Source organism: Lipotes vexillifer, unplaced genomic scaffold, assembly GCF_000442215.2.
Source record: "Lipotes vexillifer unplaced genomic scaffold, Lipotes_vexillifer_v1.1 scaffold1029, whole genome shotgun sequence".
Lineage (NCBI taxonomy): Eukaryota > Metazoa > Chordata > Mammalia > Artiodactyla > Lipotidae > Lipotes > Lipotes vexillifer.
In genome coordinates, this window is record NW_006789305.1 from 1,042,245 (window position 1) to 1,049,149 (window position 6,905).

Consider the following 6,905-nt stretch of genomic DNA (forward strand, 5'->3'; position numbering starts at 1 on the left):
CTGCTGAACTTAAATGTTAATTTCTCAAAGAAACTTTCTTTTAAGTTCCATTCTAATTTAGGTCACCTCCCCCCATAGCCCTCCATTCTTTCCCTTCACAGCATTTATCATAATTTTAATCTTTATCTGTGTTTGCTTATTTATCATTTTTCTGTCTCATAAGACTGTGGCCACCAGGAAGTAAGGAACCATGTCTGTTCTGCTTAGTTCTATATACCCAATTAAGTGTTTGATATTAATTTATTTAATAAATTAATGAGGATAGGACTATACCTATAACTCTTTTTAGACCTTCTTTCTATTGTAATCATATAAACCTATAAATTTCCCTCTAAGCCCTGCTTTAGCTGTATGCCACAAATTTTGGTATGTTACATTTCTGTTACTTCAGTTAAAGTATTTTCTAACCTCACTCGGTTTCTTTAGTGATATGTAGTTTAGAAGCATGTAGCTTACCTTATATCTTGAGTTTTCCTAAATATCGTATTATTGATTTCTAATATAATTACATGGTGGTCAGAGAACATACTCTATATGATTTCAATTATTTTTCACTTACTGAGACTTGTTTTATGGCCTCATATTATCTATCTTGGTGAACATTCTGTGCTCATTTGAAAAGAATGTGCATTCCGCAATTGTAAGGTGTAGTGTTGTAATATCAGTTAAGTCCAAGTGGTTGATAGTATTCAAATCATTTGTATCTTTACTGATTTTTTTATTGTTTTCTAGCGGTTTTATCAATTGTTGAGGTTTATGCTTCATGTATTTTGTTATTAGGCACATAAGCATCTACAACAGTTATGTTTTTAGTGAGCTGATCTTATTATGAAATGTCCCTCCTGTCTCTGCTAATACTTTTCCTCTTGAAGTCTGTATCTGATATGTTCTAATTTCTTAAACTGAAGTAAAATAGCTCATTTAAACTCCAACTTTCTTATTCCTTGTTCACATTTTTATCTCTTATTCTCCAATCTCAGTGCAAAGCTGAAAACAATTAGAAAAGAGGCATGAACCAAAAAGACTCTTCCTTCTAATGCAGGAAGGAGAAGTGTAACTAAAAGGCTGGCCCATTCCCCACTTACATCCCTGATGCAGCAGTGCAGCCTCTCCTGGCTCTCCATGCTTTGCTCTCAAACTTCCTCCCTTGAATCATGAAAAGCAGCTCTACCCATTTCTAACATTTTTATGCCTTTGACTTTATTAAACTTGGGGCTTTCAATAATGTATGAAAAGAAAATCATTTCATGGCTAAAAAAGCAGGTTTGGCAGACAAACTTTTCTGACCAGAGCCTCTGACGGTGAACACAATTGATGCAACTTTAACAAGTGTTTCAGTCCAGTGTAGATTCAGAGGAGAATTTTGTGGCACTCTGAGGAAATCAAGTGCAAGGTTAACTGTGATTTTTCTTCATGTGAACTTTTCAGAACATCTCTATTCCTGTTATAGGAACAGCTGGCAATGTAGATCTTTAGACTGTAACCCAGAGGGTTCACAGGGGTTTCCCTGAACATAAATGTTAATAAATTTGGGGGATTTTATTTTTTCAGTAAATTGCTATGGTCTGATTGCAGGAAGAACCTATTGCTAGTCTTAGGTTGTTTTCAGTCTTCTTAGAGGTCTCCAGTGCCCCTACTGGATGTCTAAGATCATTAAAAATAAATCAAAACCAATTTCCACATGGCATGGACTTTAAACATCATATCCTATTCTTGTAGGAGCCTCCATGAATGTCTGACTGGCAGCTACCTAGGTGATGGAATTTGAGAGGGCCACAAAAACCCTATCCCAGGAGCAGATGGTCCACCATCAGTTACTCTTTTGAGACATTTTCTTCAGAAAGTTCATGTTACAGTTCAGCTGCCATGTTTGCACGGGTAACATTAAGATTTACTAACACATTGGAACATATTTGTTCATCTGATCAATTGGTGGTTCACTAGGCTTCAGTCCCCATCACACTGTTTAAAAAAAAAGTGACAAGCTTAAATCTCTAAACTTTCAATCCAAAGACTGTCTAATACTGTGGTGTCTTATCATCTGCGCTCCTTTAAGGCTAACATAGCTGAAAACCAAGCGCAGAGCAGCACTGACAAACTTCAGCATCTACTGAATTGACTAACCCCCTAGGTATGTTATGGAAAGACCAGGGCATTTTTCAGGAAAGATTGTGACCCCCCCAAAATTATAATAAAGATATTTGGGGAAATCTGTTGGACTCGTAGAACACTGAGCATTGAACCCCTACCAGGTCTCCCTTGCTGACATTCCCTCCCTGTCTGATGCCTAGTTTGAAGATGCTGTAACTCCCTTCACACATTTCCTCGCAGAAGGAAGCCAGTTCTACTCATGCCCTTCCCTGCTCCATCCCTCATTGCTTATCGGTCTATAACTAGCATCAGACTCTAGCACGGCCTGGAAGTAGGGGGCAGAGGGATGGGGCGTAATTACAGTTGACCCTTGAATAACAGGGATTTGAACTGCATGGGTCCACTTACATGCAGATTTTTTTCAACAGTAAATACCACAGTGCTACAAGTCAGTGGTGGGTTGAATCCACAGTTTATAAGAAGGAACTGTCTATATGGAGGGCCAACCATAAATTCTACTGGGATTTTCAACTATGCAGAGGGTCAGGCCCCTTACCCCTGGGCTGTTCAAGGCTCAACTGTACTTAAAGTTAAATCTTCATCATCAAAAGAATTTCGGAGAAGCAGAATCAGATGGAGATGAGCATGCAGAGCTTTTATTAGGAAGCGCTCCGGGGATCATGCCTGTGGAATAGAAGGGATGGAAGCAAAGCTGGGCAGAGAGGTTGAGCTGGGCGCACTGCCAGCAAAGGCTTTAGACAGCCCTGTTGCAAGCTTGGGAGCTGGGATGGCCATTTGGAATTGTTCAAGCTGGGGTCAAGGGTCCAACTTTGACTGACCTTGGCTGTGGCTGCTCCAGGAAGGGGGCGTGACCCAGGGCAGTGCTGTTTTCTTCAGCCTTAAGTGGGCTGCCAGCTGAGGGCCCACTGCCGGCAACACTCCCAGCAGCTGAGGAAGTAAGTCCTTCATTCCTAAGAGGGGAGCGGGTGCTGCATCCCAGTGTTTGCCACAAGTGCATAATTTTACATCATTATTTAATCAGGAGTATGCTCACCGGAAATCAGGAACCAGCGTTCCAGCTCCAGCCACTGTGAGTGGTCCTATGGCCATGTCAATTGTTGATTTGAAACCTGGATTCAACACTGCCTTGTGCAAAATGAAACTCCATGGAATAATGGAGGAAAGAATGCAAAAACTTAGGGATATAGAAATGCTATAGAAGATGTATCATGTGTGACCTGCCCATACATCTATCCTATCCTCAGGAGGGCCCAGAAGACAAAAAGACATTGGTGAGTAGAGCACCAGCATCTCCAAAAAGCAATTTCATGACTGATTTCCATAAACCAATGATGCAATTGGATGCAGCTGAAATGGGATCCTTGCTTTTAATGGAAAAGGAAAGATACCAGAGTAGAAGGAGTTGATTTCAGGCACTTAACTGCCAAAAGCAAGATAATCATGGTAGTTACAATAGACTGCAGGGCTGGAGTGGTAATCAAGGGTCTGACCTGATTTGGTGGGGACTAATTGATTACGTTGCCTACCGACATCAACTCTCTCTGTTCTCTCTAATGAAGACTGCATTTTCATCCTCCTTTCTGCTCTGTGTGGTTATATGACTAGCTGGTGGCCAGTGAGATGTGTGAAGAAAGAAGAGAGGTAGGCCATTTCCAGGGTGTGTCTTTTAACTATTTATTTATTTTTAAATAAATTTATTTATTTATTTATTTTTGGCTGCGTTGGGTCTTCATTGCTGCGTGCAGTGAGCTGAGGCTACCCTTTGTTGCAGAGCACGGGCTCTAGGTGCGCAGGCTCAGTAGTTGTGGCATGCGGGCTTAGTTGCTCCGTGGCATGTGGGATCTTCCCGGGCCAGGGATCGAACCCATGTCTCCTTCACTGGCAGGCACTGGCAGGCAGTCTCCTTCACTGCGCCACCAGGGAAGTCCAAGGGTGTGTCTCTTAAAGGGGTCAGGGAGGATGCCACATTCACTCCCTCCACCCTATGGCATGAAAAATGGACTGGGGAGCAACACCCGAGGCAGGGTGAAGCAACAAGATAGAGTCTAGGTCTCTAGACAACCTCTTAAAGCAGAGCTGCCATACCAGCCCTAGACTGCCTGCCTTCAGACAGTGACATGAGAAATGGATCACTTCTATCTTAGTCACTGTTGTTTGGGGTCTCTCTTACACCCAGAAAAATCTGTATCCTATGTTGTCTAGTTGTGGGTGCCTAAAAGCATGGCACTGATTTAGCAGATGGCAGGAAAGGATCATTGCATGCTGGAAAACCGGGGATGTTTTTTATGCCACGGCAAGACATTTGGTCAAATTGTCACCTACAACACATTGGGAGGTGTGAACCCAGCCTGTGGTTCAGAAGAAATCGTTGAGGGAAACAATCAGAATATTGGCATATTTGGGGTACTCTTTGTGCCTTTTAGAATAATCTAGGGGAAACCTAGGCAGTTTGCAGTGAGGGGTGGAAGGCAGTACAACTCTGCTTGCAGCCTGTGCCTGAAGTTGCCTGAGAGTCTGAGAATGTGGGGCTTTTGTGAGTCAAAAACAAAGCCAACTGATTCGAGTCACTGAAGTGAAGCATTTCTAAATTAAGAGATAGCCTTGTAGCAGGAAATAGGTCTGGGACATGGCCCTAACTTTTCTCAAGCATCTCCCTTTGAGATCTCTCTCCAAGACAAGAGAACCACCCAATGGCCCAGAATGTAGGGGCATTGATTTCCCCTACGAACCAGTTGTTTCCAATGGCCTCAAGATAACTGCCATTAAACAGGGCATGGGCTTAGGAATGAATTGAGCATGAAGGTCAGTAGGCAAATGGCCAGAGCTTTCTGACTTAAAAATCTATGTCTAGACAGGAGAGGTGGACGTTGGTACTTGTACCTGCAACTAACCAGAAGCAAATAGACAGAAGGCCAAAGACAACACAAGCCTGACCTGAAAATTCTCGTGACCGGTCCAACTTCAAGTCTGTGACTGTTCAACCTCTAAGGCAGAGGTCCGCACACCTTTTTTAAAAAAAAATATTTATTTATTTATTTATTTATTTATTTATGGCTGCATTGGGCCTTCATTGCGGCATGCGGGCTTCCCTCTAGTCCACACACCTTTTATGTAAAGGACCAGCTGGTAACTATTTTTAGGCTTTGTGGGCTCTGTGGCCCTGATTCCACTTCCTATGTTTGCAGAATCTGCCGCAGTGCGGATCGTGGTGAGAGGGAGGGCACCTCCCCGCAACAAGACCAGATGCCAACTCCCCCCTCACCCTGGTAGCCAGAGCGTGGGCAGGTCACCTAAGTGTAGCCCAACTCTGGGCAAGTGACACAAAGAGGCAGGGCAGTTAGAACCCCCTCAGGTAACTCAGTGGTGCTCCCCATGTCCAGGGGCAGTGGTGCCAGCAGCCTGAGGAGATAGCAGGTCCTAACCTGATCACCCTAGTGTTGTGACCCTGGTGGGGTCAGAGGTTCTGACCTCTGATTCCTGCTCATTTTCTAAGCCTAATCTCCTCAGCTTTCTGGTCAATTCTTGAGAAACTTACTATCTTTCCAGTAAATTGCCTTTTTCTGCTCAAGCTAATCAGTCTTTTTGTTGTTTAAAGCTAAGAAGCCTGACTGTTACAGTTAAGGATGTCAGTTCTGCAGTCATCAGCACAAAGTAGCAGTAAATATATGAGATGGTTTGAAATTGCCTAGGGAGAGCACATAGAAGAGAAGTGAGCTGGAGATGGGCCCACGGGAATGGAAGCATGTAGGGAGGAAAAGTGATCTGTACAAGGGGCGTGATGTAGTGAATGGAGCAGCGGCAAATTGCGAGATTGTGTGCAAAGAGGTGGAGTTCCAGGTTCAATACTTGGAACTGGAGTTCTACATGTAAATAAGGCCAAAGAGGGTCGGTGACATTCACAGAGGCCACCAGGGGCTGTGAGCCAGGAAGTCACTGACCTGGCCACAGAGGTCACAGAAGATGGAAATGCTGGTGCATTTTCACTGAGCAAGCATTTTTCAGAGCAAACTCCTTGAATCCAATTTAATTAATGCATTTTCCCTACTGTGCAGTTAAATGGTTTCCAAGTTTTTCCATTTTTCATCTTCACAGTCTCGAAATTCATTGGCAACAATTCTTTCCCACTTACATTTTACATCAAAGTTGATTCATCAGGCTTCCCTCGTGACGCAGTGGTTGGGAATCCGCCTGCCAATGCAGGGGACACAGGTTCGAGCCCTGGGCCAGGAAGATCCCACATGCCATGGAGCAACTAAGCCCATGCGCCACAACTACTGAGCCTGTGTTCTAGAGCCCGCGAGCCACAACTACTGAGCCCGTGTGCCACAACTACTCAAGCCCGCATGCCTAGAGCCTGTGCTCCACAGCAAGAGAAGCTACCACAATGAGAAGCCCATGCACCGCAATGAAGAGTAGCTCCCGCTCGCCACAACTAGAGAAAGCCCACGCACAGCAACAGACACAATGCAGCCAAAAATAAACAAAATAAATAAATTTATCTTTTTAAAAAGTTGATTCATCATCAACTTCTGATCCATATATTCTACCCATTAGAGCATCTGCAATTGTGAATTTTCTTCTGTGACCATTTTTTCTAATTAAATTCTATAAACTTGGCCAAGTAGATTTGTTGTCCTGTGAATTTTCAGTCAGTAACAAATTCTATCAAGTGTACCATTGTCAGTTGTATTTAATGACTTTTGGAATAAATTGTGTACACCCTGAGAACTTGTTTTTATTTCTTGGCTAACCCACGAGAAAATTATGAGCAGTGTTAGAATGCAGAGAGAAGC